Source organism: Pinus tabuliformis, chromosome 8 (assembly GCF_031772625.1).
Source record: "Pinus tabuliformis cultivar Carrire ecotype Pingquan chromosome 8, CPIR1, whole genome shotgun sequence".
In the NCBI taxonomy this organism is placed as follows: domain Eukaryota; kingdom Viridiplantae; phylum Streptophyta; class Pinopsida; order Pinales; family Pinaceae; genus Pinus; species Pinus tabuliformis.
The window spans coordinates 405,311,134-405,331,178 of record NC_142294.1 but is presented as its reverse complement, the minus strand read 5'-3'; the positions used below and the strand labels follow the sequence as shown (position 1 = coordinate 405,331,178).

The window sequence follows — 20,045 nt, the reverse complement described above, 5'->3', positions numbered from 1 at the left end:
TACTTGGAATTATTTCCGAGACACCATCAAGGAACAATATTACCCTGTTGGGAGTTAAGAAGGTGAATATATAAAGTGGACCACGCTACAGTAGGGAAGGGAACAAGATGTGTCGAAGATCACAAATAATTTTCGTGCCCTTCGCACGAAGTTGGGTATCAAGGATTTTCAGTGGCATTTGGTACTCAAGTATCGTGACTATTTGCATAAGTACATCCAAGACGAGATGGGGTTCTTGGACATATCTTCGCTTGGTGTTGCTTATCGATATGATTTCAAGATCGAGGAGAAATTTAAAAAGAAGAAGGGATACTTTGGATATGCGAATATGAAGTAAGGGAAAGGTGCCCTCAAAACGTAGAACAAAGGACAAAGCCAAGGCGAGGTGACCCAGGACAACCCACCAAAGAAGAAAACAAAGAAAAACACCATGAAGACAAACAAGGACATAGGGAAATGTTGTGAGTTCCATAAGAGCACCACTCACAACACAAGTGAGTGTTGAGGCAAGCAGCCACTGGTGGCGGAGCTGAAGGCCTTTGAATCAAATGCATGTTTTGACTCTGAGTCAGAAATTGACAAGGGGAATGACAAATGGAAGTAGATTATTGATGGCGAGCCTAGTGCCACCGTTGCCATGACCAAGATCATAAGATTGAGCCCGAAGATCTAGAGGAGGGGGAACAAATCTTCCACTCACAGATGTGGGTGACAGTTTCTTCGCTGCAGTTAATTGTTGAAAAGATAAGCCAAAAGAATCTAATTTTAGCAGAGGTCGTGAAATGGTTGGGCCTACTGACCACACCACACCTGCAGTCGTACACCATCAGGTGGCTTCACAAAGGATGAGATCTTTGCGTTAGCCAACAATGTCACCTTCCCTACAACATCAAGCCCTTCACAGTGAGGTAGTGTGTGATGTTGTTGCTCTTAAAGTTTATGATGTATTATTAGGCCAACCATACTTGTGGAGGCGTCATGCTGTGTATGAGTCTAGGCATCACACTATTATTATTTCTTTGGGAAATCAGTTATGAAGGATATTGGAGGTAGCATTGCCTACTGCTCTCTGTTTGATCCCTGTGAAGAAATGCAATAAGATCATTTCCCAGACCGGTAAATTTTTCTACCTTATGATTCGCCCTCAGGGTAAAAATAAGATTGCGGCCACATCCATAACCTCCAGATATGGCTCCTCCGCATGAAAAAAATAGATGGATAAGGTCGTGGAAGAGTACAGGGACATCTTCACCTCACCCATAGGGGCACCCATGCACTGTCAGGTCGAGCACTCCATCGATCTGACCCGAGGCGCACCGCTACCCAATAGATCGATTTATCGATGCTCTGTTATGGAGAATAATGAAATTAAGAGGCAGATTCAGGAGTTGTTGTAGAAAGGGCACATCAGGCCAAGTTCATCACCCTGTGGGAGCCCGATCGTGTTGGTACAAAAGAAAGACGACACATGGAGACTCTGTATTGACTATCAGGCACTGAATAAGATCATTGTCTGAAATAGTTATCCAATCCCACAGATTGAAGACCTTCTGGATCAACTCAAGGAGGCCAAATATTTCAGGAATATTTACTTGAAGTCCAGTTATCACCAGGTACCAATTCAACCCTATGATGTATGGAATACCACCTTCAATTCCAAGTAGGTCCTTTTAGAATGGATGGTCATGCCTTTTGAGTTGACGAATGCCCTCACAACCTTCATGCAGCTGATGGATGAAATCTTACATCCCTTCACAAACTCGTTCGTTGTTGTGTTGATAAATGGCAACAAGAAATTCCATTTTAATTTGTCCTTGAATTAAACTATGAATTAAAATAAAATTCTTTTCTCATAGAAATTTGAAAATAATTAATTAAGTTTAATTAACTTAATTAATTTAGGAAATTCGAATTGGAAGTCTTTTAGAAGACATGTATATGTTCTCCCTAACTTATATGAGTTAAGGATGAGTTATGAATGAGTTGTAATTAGTTAACTCAATTTATTGAGTTAAGTCCAGTTAAATTATTTCCAATTAGTTTCAGGAACTAATAGTGAGTAAATAGTCAGTTGGGACACTAGTGACCTTATTAGTGTTACTCTAGTTAACTGAAGATTCCACCATCAGAAAGTCATGCATGTTGATTATAAGAAAGACCTAGTTGAGACTAGAGTGCAGGGACAATGTACTATTTGTTTTAGATTTGTGTTAGTTGCACTAACAGTGCATGCAACCAGGAACTGATCCTTGAGGGATTGTGCTAGGCTTTATTTCCCTTTAAATGCAAGCTATCCTTCATAGGAATTACAGATTGGAATAGAAACTTGGAGAGCTTGTGAAGAGGCTAAGATTTGGCCTTGAGCTTGATTATGAGTTGGAGATTGAATTTGTTGAGTGCTGGAAATGTTCTTGAGAGAACAGGCATTGTAATTTCATCTTGATATTTCGGATTAATACAAAACAAATAGTGGGGTTTTGACCTGTGGCTTTCCCCGGATATTTATTTGTTATGTGCCTTTGATTCTATTCCTATATTGATTATTGTTTTCTCCATGTTTATGGGCTTCTTCTAGAAAGAGTATAAGTAGATTCTTGTCTCTTGTTTTAGTAGATTACATGAGCTTGTGAATCTACAGGTTTTTCTACATGGTATTAGAGCAAGATTGTTTTTTGGGCCGAGAGTTTGCAGAGAATTTTTGAGAATTTATATAAAAAATTTTTAGAAAAAATTGCAAATTTGGATTCCTTTGGAAAAGATACCCAAATTCAAAAAAGAAATCGGTCAAATCGGAGTTTGGATGAGGGAGATATCGCTAATTTAAAATCAGCTCTCTAGAGGAGATTTCGAAGTTTTGAGTTTCTAGGTTATAGGTGAAAGTCAAATTTGCATATATACTTTAGGATCGGCAGATGGCGTTCCATGGGTTGAGGCTTGAATATGCCTTGGAAGGCAACTTGAATTTTATAGCCTGGAGGGACAAGATGGAGGTTGTGTTATAAGATAATGGCTTGAAGGACTTCATTGATCAAGAAGTCCCCAAGCCAGTAGCTACGAATACAAAAAACTTGGTCGAATGGAAGAAGTGTGTGGCGAAGGCAAGGTGGATAATCCTTGAGGGAGTTTGATACCACATTTTCTCAAGTCTCCATGGTAAGTAAAATTTTCATGCTATGTGGAAAATATTAACGGACTTGTATCAGAATAGCAGTGATCAAAGGAAATTGGCGCTAAAGGATAAAGTTCGTAAAGTAAAGATGGAGAAAGGCAAGATGATTCCAAAGTACTCGACCAAGTTCACTCAATGTATGGATGAAATTGGAAGTGTTGGAATCGCAGTTTCCAAGGAGGATATGGTGAGCCTTTCTCTTCTTGGACTCCCAAAGAGTTGGCATAGTTATCAGGACTCTGTCAATGGTCAGGAGAAGCTGCTAGATTGGGAATGACTATGGTTAGATTTGATGCAGGATGAGATTAGGAGGAACACCAGGGATGGATCTTCATCAAAGACTGATGATGAAGAGAACTGTGCCTTAGCAATTAAGGCAAGGAAGGGGAAAGGTAAAATTTCTTGTTCCAAATCAGATTCTTATCATGGAGGTAAGAAGAAGGACATGACGAAAGTTAAATGCTTTCATTGTCACAAGATGGGTCACTTTGCTACAAATTTTCCATTGAAGAAGTCCAAGGAGAAGTCCTTAGGAGGAGCGGCAAGTGAGGCTTTGGCCTCCCAATTCGAATTGGACTTTTCCCTCATTTCATGCATGGTGTATTCAATGATGGGAAGTGTCTAGTACTTAGACAATGGAGCTTATTTCCACATTACTGGCGACAAAGAGTTATTCAATGAACTGAAGAAGAAAGATCTCAAGATGCATATCGAGATGGGTGATGATGGTAAGTATGGTGTTACTGGTGTGGGTGCTATTAATTTTCAGAGGGAGCATGCAACTCCACTCACGTTGAAGAATGAAAGCATGTACCCGGATTGACGAAGAACTTGGTATCTGTTGCCATGCTCTGGGATAGAGGATATGATGTGATATTTTCGAAAGGAAAGGTGTTCCTTCGATAAATATCCATGGGTCAAGTAAAGAAGATAGGGATTCAAGTTAAAAATCTCTATAAGATAGAGGTAGAGGATTGTGCTTCTTTGAGTTCAAATTCAGAAAAGATTTCGAGATGAGACGTCAACGAGTTGTGGCACAGGGGCTTGGGCCACTTGCATCATGGGGCTTTGAAGATAGTCCAGTAAATATCTACCATCTTCCCAAAGGTATGCTTGAGCAAGTTGATACATTCAAGGGTTTTACTTTGGGAAAATACACCAAGTCTTCGTTTAGAGATATAGACAACCGAGCAGAGTCTATTCTAGAGAGAGTCCATTCAGATGTGTGTGGACCATCCTAAACAACATCCACCACCAAACACAGGTATTATGTTATATTTGTAGATGACTATTTTCTTGTATATTTTTCATGCAGAGAAAGGATCAGACATTCACAAAATTTTGTGAATTCAAAGCATTGGTCGAGAAAGAGTCAGGCAAGAAGGTTAAAGCTCTACAGAGTGATAATAGTGGAGAATATGTCTCCAATGAGTTTAAGAAATTCTGTGCAGTGGAAGGAATTAAACGAGAGTTTATGACACCTCATAACCCTCAACAGAACGGGGTTTCCGAGAGGAAGAACAGGAGCATAGTAGGGGCAGCAAGGGCGATGTTGCATGATTAGGGCCTACCACTACACTTGTGGGTTGAGGCATGCAATACAATGGTTTATGTTTAGAACTATAGCCCACATCAGATACTTGAGAGTAAAAGACCAGAGGAAGCTTATTCCAGTAAGAGGCTAGATGTTGGTCACTTCAGGATTTTTGGGTCATCAATTTATTTCCATGTGAGCAAAGATGCACGGAAGAAGCTTGAGCCAACAACAAAGTTGGAGATCTTTGTGGGGTACATTGATACTCCCCACAACTATCGGGCGTACATGCAAACCAGTTGGATGATAGTGGTTCGCAGGGATGTCAAGTTTGATGAGGAGAAGGGCATGTGAGTATCCCTTGAGAGGGATCTTGAGCTACATGCGGAGGAAGAACCTTTAGTTCCTAAGGTTGAGGAGCCTTAGATTAATTTTGAGTATCCACATGCAAAAGTTCCGGGAGTGGAGACATCCACTTAGGTAGAGGCTTCCATAGAGGGAAGAAAGTGCACTAGAGAGGCTGACAGATTGTTGGATGATGCACGAGAGAATGTGGGAGCACCCTATTCTCAACACAAATAGAGGAGGTCACCAAAGAGGTACATTGGATACATGGCACTTATGGGTGCATGTGTTGTGACATAGATCCATCTTCCTTTTAGGAATTAGTGCAACAACCAGTTTGGGTTGATGTGATGGTGAAGTATGACTCCATAGATCGAAAAAATGTTTGGAATGTGGTCCCGAGAGCATAGGACAAGTCAGTTGTGAGCTCTCGTTGGCTTTACAAGGTAAAGAAAGCTGCAGATGGTAGTGTTGAGAAGCATAAGGCCATATTTGTGGCTCGTGGATTTTCACAGGTAGAAGGGATTGACTATGATGAGACCTTTGCTCATGTTGTAAGGTACTCATCTATCAGATCTATTTTTGAACTATCTGAACAAATGGGTTGGAGTATCCATTAGATGGATGTGAAGACTGCCTTCCTCAATGGCATGATTGAGGAAGAGGTGTACATAGAGTATCCCGAAGGCTTTGAAACATTGGACCATCAAGAGAGCATTGTATGGGCTGAAGCAAGCACCCCGTGCTTGGTACACCAGGATAGATAACTACTTCACTGGGTTGGGCTTCACAAAGAGTGAAGCGGATATGAACCTGTATCACATAGTGGTGGAAGGTAAGATTTTGATCATTGTACTTTATGTAGATGATCTCATATTGACAGGTGATGAGAAGCTCATCAAATCTTGCAAGGAGGATATTGCAAGAGAGTTTGAGATGAAGGACATGGGGCTCATACATTACTTTCTTGGCATGGAGGTATGGCAGGGAGATGAGGAGTTGTTTGTTTCTCAAGGCAAGTATGCTAATGAGATACTCAGGAGATTCCACATGGAGAGTAGTGAACCCATGGAGACTCCTCTAGTTGGTAACTGGAGGAAGGAGGATGCTACTTCAGGGGAAGTAGTGGAAGCTATTATTTACAAGAAGCTTGTGGGTTCACTCATTTATTTGGTGAACACATGAACATATATGTGTTATGCAATTAACCAGCTTAGTGAAGCAATGATTGGGCCTACCAAGCTGTATTAGAAGGTGCCAAAGCATGTATTGAGATACCTTAGAGGCACTACTCAATTTGGGTTGTGGTACAGACGGATAGAGGGAGTGAAGCTTCAAGGCTTCACCGATGCAAATTGGGCGGGGAGTCCATTTGACAGGAAGAGCACATTAGGAGGGATCTTTAGTATTGGGTCAGTTGCAGTTTCTTGGTACAATAGGAAACAAAGATCAGTTGCACTCAGTTCGGAAGAGGCAGAGTACATGGCTGCAATTCAAGTAGCATGTGAGGCTCTCTGGATGTGGAAGATCCTGGTTGGTTTGTTTGGTAAGCAGATGGATCCGACAGTGATTTATTGTGATAATAGGAGTTGTTTCAAACTCTCTAAAAATCCAATTTTTCATGATCGGTCCAAGCATATATATATGGTATAATCATCTCAAATATTGTGTATTAAGGTGGATCATGTTGTTAGATTACATTCCCACGGAGGAGCAAGATGCTGACATCTTGACAAAGGAATTGCCAAGATGTAAATTCGAGTTTCACAGAGATAGGATCGAGGTAGTGGATAATCCCTTTCTTGTTGAGAGGGAGTGTTGAGAAATGGCAACAAGAAATTCCAGTTTAATTTGTCCTTGAACTAAACTGTGAATTAATCACCGTGCTTGAATCTTGAATACACAATACTTCGGGGTGGCCGCATCTTTACAGGAGTGATCCAGAATTCGACGACACATACCAGATGCTCCTGGAAGGAAATAAACTTCTGGATTTTCACCTCTAGGGAGCACTGTAATGCCACTTGGGAAACATATGTTTTCCTATAAGTGAGTGTTCCAAGATGATTTGGGAGGCACATTATAGTTGGTTTGTTGAACATTTCAGAGTAGAGAAAAAAGTGGCAGTGCTGCAAAAGTATTTTTATTGGTCAAACCTTCGATGAGATGTTTGGAAGTACTTCAAATCCTGCACTACCTATGCCATTTCCAAACTTACAATCACGAAAGAAGGCCTATATACTCATCTGCTTCCTCCTAGTCAGCCTTTAGAATCCACCTTTATGGATTACACGTCGGGCCTTCCTTCTATTAAGCATGGCAACGACTGCGTGTTCATGGATGTCAACATATTTGTTAAGATGGCCATTTTGGCGGCATGCAAGAAGAGTATCACAACAAAATCCACTGCTAAGCTCTTCTTTGAATGAGGGGGGGTACATTTTGGGATCCCACAGTCCATTATCTTTGATTGGGACAAAAATTTCCTAAGTACATTTTTGTCAAGCCTTTGGTTGATGATGGATACCAAGGTCACTAAGGCCACGACCTTCCACCCCCAAACTGATGGCCAAACAGAGGTCGTCAATAGGATGATCGTGCATATTTTGCGCATGTAAAACTCGAAGCATCCAAGCACATGGGATTAACACCCCACTTATGTCCAACGCAACTACAATAGAGCTCTCCATAGCTGAACTAGCCACAGTCCCTTTTAGGTGTGGTTGGGAACCCAACCACTATGTTCCATAGATGTGGCCATACCATTTGCAGCTACTCAGGCATATTTGGTTCATGTCCAATCTGAAGCTGACCGGGTTAATAGCTTCATTGAATGCATTTAGCATATCCTCTAGTAGGTCCATGACATATTGGACAAAGCCTATGCTAAGTAAAAGCAACACCATGATCAACATCGAGTGCCACACACGTTCTAGTTGGGGACAAATTTTGGTTACATTTGAAGAAGGAGCGCCTCACTTGGACAACATCTTGATCTTCAACCAAGTTTGGGAAGATCACATACATCATAACTGTCACTTCCTCCAAATCCCACGACAACACAAATTGTGTGCCAATTTGGAGAAATGCACGTTTGGTATGACCTAGGTTCAATATTTGGGTACATAATTGATGAGTGGGGTGTGCGTGTGTACCCATAAAAGATATAAGTTATTTGGTATTGGCTAGCCCCAACCATTCTAACAAAGCTCCGCAACTTTCTGGGTCATTCCAATTTCTATCATAGGTTCGTGTTGGGATTCTCTCATATCACTCGGCCTTTGATTCAAGTCGCCAAGGGTGGAGTGAAAGCAAAGTTATTTTGGTCTGAATACCAACAGAAGGTGTTCTTCAAGTTGAAGAATTGCATCTACTCTACACTAGTGCTCACATTAACAGACCTGCAACAACCATTTTAAATTGAGACAAACGCCCATGACTATGCTATTGCTGTAGTTTTTACCTAGCAGGTGCATCCAGTGGTATATCAGAATGAGACACTTTCAGATACAGTCTGAAAGTATCCCACTTATGAAAAAGAGATGTATTCTATTGTGTAGGCCTACCAACAATGGAAGCATTACATTCTAGGGAAGGAAACGGTCATCCACACAAGACCACTGACCCCTGCAGTTCATACAGACACTAGGGAAGTTATCGAATGATCACGATCAGAAATGGTCCACATATCTGCAACAGTTCCATTTGAACATGAATTACAATAAGGGAAACACCAATAATTTTTCATACTGTCTTAGCCAACCATGAGTTATGGCGCTGACAACTATGCTCGACTCTTGTGGACATGAGACTTTAGGTGGCTGCACCTTTAGGAGAGAGATCTAGAATTCGGAAACACATACCCGATGCTCCGGAAGGCAAGCAAGTTCCAGATTTTCACCTCGAGGGTGCACTATTATGCTACCTGGGACACCTCTACGTTCCTACAAGTGAGCATGCCAAGATGATTTTGGTGCCGCACCACAGTTAGGTTTCTAGACATTTTAGAGTAGATAAAATAGTGGCAATGCTACAAAAGTATTTTTATTGGCCAGACCTTCAACATGATGTTGGGAAGTACATCAGATCCTGCACTGCTTGTGCCATTTGCGAAACCAAAAATCAAGAAGCAAGTCCTATATATCCTTTTCCTACTCCTAGTCAACCTTGGTAAGAAATCTCCATGGATTACATGTCAAGCTTTCCTTCTACTAAGTATGGCAATGACTGTGTGTTCGTTGTCGTCGACATATTCTCTAAGATGGCCATTCTGGTAGCCTGCAAGAAGAGTATCACAACAAAAGCCATTGTTAATATCTTCTTTGAACAAGTGTGGGTACATTTTGGGATCCCACAGTCCATTATCTCAGATCAGGACATTAAGTTCCTAAATACATTTTGGTCAAGCCTCTAGTCATTGTTGGATACCAAGCTCACTAAGTTCATGACTTTCCACCCCGAAACTGATGGCCAAACAGAGGTCATCAATAGGATGATTGCACACATTTTGTGCATGTACAACTCAAAGCATCCACCCACATGGGATGAAAGCCTCCCATATGTCTAGCACAACTGAAAATGAGCTCTCCATAGCTCAACTAGCCACAATCCCTTTCAGGTGGGGTTGCGATTCTAGCCACTATTTCCCATTGATGTGGCCATACCATTTGTAGCTACTTAGGCAGATTCAGCTCATGTCCAGTTTGAATTTGATTGGGCTAATAAATTCATTGAGCGCATTCAACACATCCTCTGGTAGGTCCATGACATATTAGACAAAGCCAATGATAAGCGCAAGTATCGTCATGGTCAGTGTTGAGTGCCACACAAGTTCTAGGTGGGTGAAAAAATTTGGTTACATTTGTAGAAGGAGCACCTCACTGGGCCCCACCGTAAGATTCACACATTCTGATATGGGTCGTACACCATCAACAATGCTTCAGTGGACAAAGCCTTCAAGCTCAACATTCCATCGTTCCTTGGCCTACACCCAGTATTCAATGTGGATCAAGTGTGACCATACTTTCCCCCAATGTTGGACGCATCCATCATTGCTGTGTAGTTGACACCAACAAAACTCAACCCAAGCTACATCAAGCGGACCACAACTGATAGGATCATGGACACATAGATCAAGAACACTCGGCAGCAGAAGATCTATCTATATCGAGTTATCAAGGTAGTCTAATTCCTTCACCAAGGAAAATGGCTCACCAAGGACCAAGTTCAAGAGAATTTTCCCCATCTCATGGAGGCACTCAATCCAATGGGTAACATTGCTGCCTAAGGGGGGAGGATTGATCCAGGTGGATATTGGTGGCCACCTGCCTTTTCCACTTGGATCCCCACTGTTTATTTTAAGTTTACTTAATTTTACTTTTCTGTTTCCTTTATTGTAGTACAAATTAATATCTTTAACAAAATTTCAGGTCCTAAACTTCTAGAGCCGTTTGTACGGCCTAAAAGGCGTTTTTTGGGAAAATAGAGAGACCAAAAAATTGCCAAACTGATTTCCTATTTATTTTCGGCCTCCTCTTGGGAATATTTGAAATGCATTATTATGGTAGTCAAACAAAGATCACATGCCAAAGTTATGACCTTGGGAAGTTGACGTTCCAACTAACCCCAACTGGGCCCACAAGATTTTGGCGCTTCATCTCGTAGGGTTAGTTTTTTGGATGTTTAGGGTTTCCCATTGTTTCTTAATGATAAAAATGCCACCGAGCCTCATTGTAGCACAATTTAGAGGCATGTATCTGCCACATTGCTTCTCAGAGATAAGATACCATCGCTCGTACTAGTTTATTTCCATTATGCTTGTAAGCATCTTTCGATTATTTATATTAACGAAATGAAGATTTATTTTTGCTGCATATCTGTTCTTATGTTTATGTCTATATTTTCTTGCATTCCTGCATACGTCCAGATTAGTGGTATCATAGCAGTATGTTATTTCTCTATTTTCTTTGCATGTACCCAAGGAGGTTAGGGTATAGGGAGTTATGGCTCGAACTAGTTGAACCTTTACAAGATCATCCTTTCAAAATATTGCTTGAGGAAGCCCTCGAGCGATAGAGGAACATGATGATGGATAGATTTTCCCAAATCATTCGGTGTCTAACCACAGGCAATGCATCTTCATCCAGCATCCACTCTGGAGGTGCCACTCATTTTTAGGTACAAGTCAAATTTGACATTGCCATATTTGAAGGCCAAATAGATGTAACATCATAGATAGATGGTCAAATATGTTGGAAGGATATTTTTCAGTTCATCACTTTTCAAATTGGGAAAAGATTACTTTTCACTCCTCAAAGTTGCCCCCCATGTCAAGGACTAGTGGAAAACCTACTACGAAAAAAAGGACGAGAGGCAATCCTCACTGTTTTCAGCTACACCCGAATTCTTTCCGAGACGCCATCAAGGAACAATACTACCCTGTCAGGATCTATGAAGATAAATATTTAAAGTGGACCACACTGTGGTAGGGAAGGGACCAAGATGTGTCAAATTTCACAACTATTTTTCATACCCTTTGCACGAAGTTAGGTATCAAGGATTTTGAGCAGCATTTGGTACTCAAGTACTGCGACTGTCTAGATAAGAACATCTAGGAAGAGATGGAATTCCTGGACATCTATTCGATTGGCTCCACCTACGATATGTTGTCAAGATCGAGCATAAATTTAAATAGAAGAAGCGATACTTTGGATCTGTGAATCCAAAGAGGGGAAAGCAGATCCAAACCGCAGAACAAAGTACAAAGCCAAGGTGGGATGACCCAAGACAACCTGCTGAAGCCACAAGAAAATAACAACACCAAAAAGGCAAAGAAGGACATGAAGAAGTGTTGTGAGTTCCATAAGAGCCTCACCCACAACACAAGTGAGTGTTGAGACAAGCAGTCACTGGTGGCTGAGCTAAAGGCATATGAATCAGATGCATGTTCCAACTTTGAGTTAGAAACTGACAAGGGGAATGACAAAGGGAATAATATTATTGATGCGGAACCCAGTGCTACCATTTCCACCACGAAGGTCCAAAAGATTGAGGTCAAAGAGCCAGAGGAGGGGGAAAGACTCTTGCACTCACAGATGTGGGTGAAGGGTTCTCCGCTACAGTTCATTGTTGACAACGAAAGCAAAAATAACCTCATTTTAGTAGAGGTCATGAAGCGAGTGTGCCAAGATGATTTGGTAGGTGCACTAAATTTAGGCTGCTAAACATTTTGGAAGAGAGAAAATAGTGGCAGCGATGTAGAATTATTTTTATTGGATGAACCTTCGACAGGATGTTGGGAAGGACATCAAATCCTGCACTGCTGTCACACGGAATAAGTTGATCTTGCGGACAAGATAGACCTTCCTAGAATCTAAAGAAGACCTAATGACAAGCAAACCAGCCAGACACTATCTTTCTCTAAATATGCTTTAATAAAAAATGGCAAACAAGTGTTTTTAGGGCCTACCTTAGGTCCAATGCAAGCTTGTGGATGCCCTCGCTCCTTCGATCCAAATGAGCTCCTTTGTCGCGAATCTGCAAACACAAACAAGGCAAACAAATTAAATAGCACCTGAAAAGCCAAAATCATAAAACATATTTAACATGAAAGTCAAGGAGTCCATGAAACAAATAACATGAGATACTTGTTGAGAAAAATGAGTTTGATTGTATTAATTCAAAAGAAGAAGAACTTTACAACCTTTTCCTTGACGCTGTACAAGCTCCTCCCAGGGTCCAACAAGAAGTCTCCTCTACTTTGAAAAGTTTCACTCACTCCCAAATGAAGCCAAAAAGGTATGTGATCTCTCCTCTTAAGCTCAACTAGGAAGTCTTGATTTCACCAGCATTTACCCTAAAAAATGTTCAGCTTCTAACCTCTCTAGCAACCAGCCCAATGCCTTTATTTATAGTGCAATGGAGGGAGGTTACTAGGTCCTCCTTCAAAGGGATAAAGCCCTCCTTCAAAGGTGTTATCACTGAAAATGCTGTTGTCAAAAATTTTTAGTCTAGCTTAAAGTCAGGGTGTTTTCGCAGCGCCTGAATTCTGTTTAGCAGTTTCGCAGCGCCAGGATTCTTTTTAGCAGTTTCGCAGCGCCACCTGTTTTAGTGATTTCGTAGCGAAAAACACTGATCTTGCATTGGTTGCGCTGCGAAATTGGGAAATGACAGATACTTAAGGGAAGCTTCTAGAAGCACTACACAGAGCTGCATATGTGGCATTGTTGCAAAACAATGTCTATGGTTTAGTGGCCAATTTTCTTGGTAAATCAAATAAGAGCTTGTGCAGTCTTCGATAGATTATTTTTTTCTGTTGGATGATAATGATATAAGAGGGGAGTCTCATATTAAAGATTTGATGGAAATTCTGTTCTAGCAGCAACTATTGCATGGGATAATTCTCTTTTGTGGACCTTCAACAAAGGATTAGATACGCTTGAATTGACATTGCACCAGGTATCTGCTGAAATGACAACATCTGGAAACATGCTTCATTTGACCATGATAAACAAGAATAATGTTCCAGATGAGCATTCCTGGGATGCCACTGTGCATAAGGCCTTAGAACTGATAAGTTTGAACAGTGCTGAAGGCTGGAAAAATTCTCCAAAGCTTATTCGTAGCATTCCTTTTCTTGATTGGAGCAGCCTTTCTAAGGTTGTTTTAGCTAGGAGGTCAAATCTTGAAATAGATGGAAACATTGATCCTTTTGAGTTGATATCTTCTCTCCAGGAAAATGATCAAAATGCGTATCAATTCTGTTTTCAGCTTCCCAAACTATCGGCTTTTATTGGAAGCATGCCAGAGAAAGTATTTTATAGGAATGACAGCCTTGTTTCAAGTGAAGCAGTTGCTGGAACCCGTGCTCGAGGACATAATAGCATGGAGGATTTACAGATTGGACTAGATTTGCTCTACAGCTCTAAAGATCACCATGAATTTGAAATAGTTAAAGAGAATATCAAGGAGAAGATGGAGACAATTTGCAAATATGTTAATGTGGAGTCAAAGAAAAGCCTTATAAAGCAGGCAAAGGTGCAGCATCTATATGCCCGTTTGATAGGTGAACTGAAAGATGAAGCTGGTGAATTTTCTCTTTTGTCGTTACTTCATCCAACCCCAGCAGTTTGTGGGCATCTACAAGAGGCTGCAAGTAATTTTATCAGCCATAATGAGATATTTGATCGAGGAATGTATGCTGGACCTGTGGGAAGGTTTGGAGGCAAGGAAGTTGAATTTGCTGTGGGAATCAGATCAGCAATGATGCATCTGTCAAGCTATGGAATTATACAAGTCGGGTTGGAAGTAGCAGCAGGAGTGAAGGTCCTTTAAGTTTCAGTATCAAAAACTTCTAAACAAAATTCTAATAGTCAACAAATAATCGATCATTTATCTCCGTAGGTGCCTTCTATAACTTGGTCTGACACATCAAAAGTTTCAAATGCGAAATCTGCTGTTGGAATTTTTCAGGTTCCCACCGAAACATTGAATGTAGACTTGTCGGTTATATCTCCAACTAAGAAGCGTGGCAGTTAGAAACAACATGAGACTCTGAAGTTGATTGAAATGCGTGGAGTGTTCCCGTCTAATCTCAAGCATTCGGTGTTGCATGTGTAGCGCTCTTGACAAAATGCCATCTGTGTCTGGCGGCACCGTCATCGGAATGGTTGCTCCTAAAGGTGGATACAGAACTTAGATATGGTTCATATGAGAATCTTGCAGCGTTTTCATCTTCACCCTTTATTGTTCACTTTGAAGATAACCAACCATTTGCAGTCGACAAGGAGCTGGTGCGCTATGATGGTGTTGGTTTCGCAGACCAGAACAAAAGATATATACATGTGGGAAGCATAAAAAAAGTGGTAGAGACTATGGTCCCAAACAAATGTTAAGCAATGGGATTAATCCAGAAAGGCAGAAATTGCAGCGCTCTGATTTGCACAGTCAGCCTAGGAATATTGCAGATAATTTCATTCAAGAAACAGAGTTTGAGAGGTTTCCTCCACTGGGGCAGAATTCACGAGGGAACAGAAGTAGACAGAAGGGCATTTCACAAATGACAAGCCGTGCAACAAGTGCATACATCCCTAATCTGTCTGCTAAACATGAAAATAATCACATTGTGGACTCCTCATCTGAAAATAGTGCCAAAGATGTTCCATTCAAATGCACTAATTACTTTACCTATGCCTGCAACTTATAAAAATAGTTCATATAGTTCGATGCAGTCAAGGCCTAACACAGTTTCAAAGCAAGGGTTCCCTTCAAATGAGAAGGCAGGATTTGCTTCAGGTGAAAACAGCTCTAAGACACTGAGGCAGCTCCATGCTGAAGAAGATGATGAAGAACGTTTTCAAGCAGACTTTCAGCAAGCTGTCCGTCAAAGTCTTGTGCTGTGGAAGATGAACAAGATAAAAATGAGGAACTTTCTAATTATGACAGAAATGAAGAGGGCTCAAGAGATGGCTTGGAAAATGAATGGGATAACCAGTGAAATATTGGAAAATTGGAAAAGCCTGTTGTATCATCTGGCTAAAGCATCAGGCTTTATGTACATTAAGTTTTCTTCGATGTCACTTTATGTTCTCGAGTTTATGTATTCTAAATTTATTCTTGTTACTCTCAATAGGAGATTGTCATTTCCAAGAAGATATGGGTAATTGAGTTTTCTGGGAAAGCATGTATTTGGAATTCTAAGACTTCAGACCAAAACAAATCAGAAGCTCGAGAAGATTTATGTGCAGTTGGTCTATCTGTTGGAGGTTCATGTTACAGGGAATGGGATTCTGAATCTCAGCATAGCAAAGGTGAAGCTGAAGAATGGCAACAACAGATATACAATTTTGTAAGAAGTTTAAAGGAAGACTGTTTTTTTTTTAATCACACAGCAGTTTCGTAGCGCGCTACGAAACTGCTGTAGGTGATGTTTCCAATGCAAAATGAACAGTTTGACCGGGAATGTTAGAGGAGAGACACCTGTACATCAAGGCAGAATACAACTCATCTGGAGACATGGTATGGTATTTGGTAGCAGCGTTCAAAGTTATTAAAGAGTTGGGAGCATACTTCTACATTTTCGGAAAGTGCTGGGAGACAGAGACCGTTTAAATAGGAGCACACCTTCTGGTCAATAAATGAGCCATCAGCGCTTTCAAGCATCCCAAGTCAGCATTCATTGCATCCCTAACTCAGCTATATCAGATTAATTGAAGGAGGACAGCTGTCAAAGCATTCAAGAAAGCATCAAGCATACGAGGAGAATGAAATTAGTATTTTAGTTTGATTAGGATTGTGTGCAATTACATTTCAGCACTTTGTAATAAATGCATTAATTAAATAGCATGTAGGAATAGTTAATAGCCACCTTCGAGGCTCCCCTCATGCTGGAGGAGGAAGCTCGAGGTGGTTTAGTTTGCTTGCCTATATATGGATCAATGTAGGATGTAAAAAGGGTTGGACTGTATATACAAAAACAGAGTTTTTTTTTTTTGAGCATATGTAAAGACTGTTACAGTAATGGTAAAACAGGTTGTTTCTTCTCAAGATTCTCAATGGATCACTGTGTTCAAATGTGATGATGGTTTAGTTTCTTAATGTTCTTTTTACAGCCTTGTTATAGCACAATCCCTCAGAATTCATATTATATGCTCTGACTTCCTGTGTGTTTGGCAAGCTGTGGGTTTTGGTGAAGCATGTTTGAACATCACTCAGAATTCATTTTTAATGCTCTGACTTCCTGTATGTTTAGCAAGCTTTGATTTAGGTAAATTATGTTTGAACATCTGATGATGCAAAGAGCCTTGACTTCCATGAGATGACTGTGATTTTGTTTATTAACTGTGAGAGACTCCATAGCCCAATGAAGACTAATTTGATGTATGTCCAGCCAGCTATATTTTTATAAATGTGTGATTAATTTTCTATCAAAAGCTTGTGAGAGAGCCCTCTCTGATTAGGAAGGCTAATTCCTAGTCTAAAGTCTGGTCTGAAACAGTTACATGAAACCTTGCTTGGTTGCAGCCCCTAGTACTGGTTTTGTGATAACAAAAGGGATAACTCCTCTCATCAAGGGATTAGCTCCTTCTCTTTTGGGATGCATGAACCACCTCAGAGCGAACAATCCACGTCAAAATTCCTTCTAGAATCCTCTAGAATTAACCCAAAGTGAGTTTTTTAAGATAAAACTTGCGCCTTTTGACTTTCACAGGGGTCCGCACCTACACCGTTAGGGACAGAGCGGGCAGGTCCGCAGTTTTTGTAAACAGAAGGTGCAGGACCACAGGAGATAGTGAGAGAAAGTGCGGAACCAGAGTTACATTGATTTTTAGTGTCTTTCTCTCATTTCCAAAGCATGACTTGAAGAGCTGAGGTCTGAGACTTGCTTAGGAGGACAGTACAAGTGATGATAGACCCATACTGACTACAAATAATCATGGTGACAATATTTTTGTGTAACAACTGCCTATGCCATTGCCAAACTGGAAATCAAGAAGCAAGGCCTATATACTCCTCTGCCTACTCCTAGCGGGCCTTGGGAATCCATTTCCATGGATTACATGTCAGTCCTTCATTCTACTAAGCATGGCAATGACTACATGTTCATGGTTGTCGAAAGATTCTCTAATATGGACATTCTGGCGGCTTGCAAGAAGAGTATCACAACATAAGCTAATAATAAGCTCTTCTTGAATGAGTGTGGGTACATTTTGGGATCCCATAGTCCATTATCTCAGATTGGGACAATAGGTTCCTGAGTATGTTTTGGTCAAGCCTCTGGTCGATGCTAGATACCAAGCTCGCTAAGTCCATGACCTTCTACCCCCAAACTGATGTCCAAACATAGGTTGTTAAAAGGATGATCGTGCACATTTTGCACATGTACAACTCTTGGCGTCCACGCACATGGGATGAAAGCCTACCCTATGTCCAACACAACAAAATAGAGCCCTCCATAGCTCAACTTGCCATAATCTCTTTCATATGGGGTTGGGATTCCAGCCACTATGTCCCATTAATGTGGCCATACCATTTGCAGCTACTCAGGCAGATTCAACTCATGTCCAGTCCAAAGCTAGCTAGGCTAACAACTTCATTGAGCACATTCAACATGTTATCACTTAAGAAAAATTTCAAATTCTGAGCATCAATTTTTTTTCAAAAGATTGGTGTCAATCTTGGTCCGGTTTGTCCATGTTGTTTTAGAGTCTAAGTTTTTGAATAGAGTCTTGTTGGTATGGTCAAAAGAGGTCAATTCTCTGTACTTATCTATCATTGGTCTCATATCACACATAAACTCCATATGTCAAAACTTGTTTCAAGGTTCTTATGCGCTACGAAACTGTCTAGGAGTTTTCGTAACAGAAAAACTAGTCTAGGTGTTTTCGTAGCGCAAAACCCAGATTTTGCACTGGCTGCACTACGAAATCGGGGATTCATGCAGATCCATAGAAAATCTCATCCAGCTATCAAATCTATCAAAATCAGTTATCCTTACATCATCAGTGGTCAGTCCATACACTTTGCCTATCACATTCAACCGCTTATCCTCATCATTAGGGTCGTTAATGTCTTGGTACGCTTAGGTTGCAAGTTTAAAAAAGAAGCCAAGTATTCACAGTCATAATTATGTTTGAGTTCATGCATGAGGAGCAAATTGGAAAGCGTTCAAATTAGAATTCCTTGAAGATCAAGCGAGGCAGTGATCAAGATTAAGACAGTGTGAATTTTTTCAAATTTTCATTTTGCTGGAGTTTCATGGAGGGGTCTGCAGAAAGAAAAGATCATAGGTTAGGCAGATGTATAGGGAATGAAACTGAGGGTTTAGATATCATCCTAAAGAATAATGAAGTCGAACAAGCCTTCAAACAGGTTGGCTGTTGGAGGTTTTGCGAAAAACTTCAAGGAGGCCATATGCAAGTCACCAGGGAATTTGCTTTAAATTTCACAGGACTGAATTCCAAAGTTGGGGTGCTTGAATTGCCAATCTCTCCAAAGGTTATATCTACAGTCACCGATATTCCAAGGGGACAGGAAAAATGGTTTAAAAGTTTCAAGTTTGACATGACTCCCTGTAAGGAATTTCTGAAACCGGAGTTCATTGATTCAGACTTAAACAAGTTAGTGCCCAGAAGCTTTGTCAAAGATTCATATGTTAATTTACTTACCTGCATACAGAGGTACTTCACCTGTGAAGGGAGGTATCATAAGGTGTATTCTTATCACTTCAAGCCTTTTCTTCATTTCACTGGAAAGATATCTCTTGATTTGCCTTTCTACTTGTTTCGTAGCCTAGGCAAAATGTGTGACAAGGTTCAGTTAAAGAAGGAAGCCTGTGAGACCTCGTTGTTTCATCACGACTTAGTCAAATTGATCATTTTGCATGAGCTCCAGAAAATAGATAGGGAATGGTCCATGTTCATGTTTATGTCTGGCTTCAAGAATGAAACTGGTCTCAGTCCTCAGGCTACGAAGAGTTCTCCACCAGCAGTTAGTCATCGTGCAGAAACAAGATCGAGGAGATTCATGAAATTGAAGGCTAGGAAACAGGTAAAGGAACCCACAAGACCACTAGTAATCCAAGACACACCCCAACAGTCACAGAAAGAGAAAACTCAGATCAAAGAGGGTGTACATGAACAATCTACAGGTGAAGCAGTCCAAAGAAGAGTAACCATGAGCCAGTTAGCTAAATAAAAAAGCAAGACAGTGGTTACTGAGGCAAGCCCGGTTTCAAAGGGAATTCTGAATGATTTGTGTCAAGATATTGACATTGAGGAGTCTCCTCTGGTCCGAGCAAACTTGATAGAAACAGGTAAAAGCAAAACCAGAAAGGCCAAAACCTCTAAAAAGCTCAAATTTGATGATCAAGTTTCTGAATTTGTTGTTAAGCCAAGAAGACCTGTGACAAGGCATTCAAAGGAGATAAAAGAGACGTTGCCAGAAGCCAGTGAAATAGGGGAGGTAACAAAATCTCATGAAGGACCTGTGACTTCATCA

General features: G+C 40.7%; 1 pseudogene; it reads left to right on the top strand.

The window, feature by feature from the left end:
* The first annotated feature begins 226 nt into the window (after window positions 1-226).
* On the top strand, window positions 227-14,381 carry LOC149235779 (isochorismate synthase, chloroplastic pseudogene; annotated as a pseudogene).
* The last annotated feature ends 5,664 nt before the right edge of the window (window positions 14,382-20,045 follow it).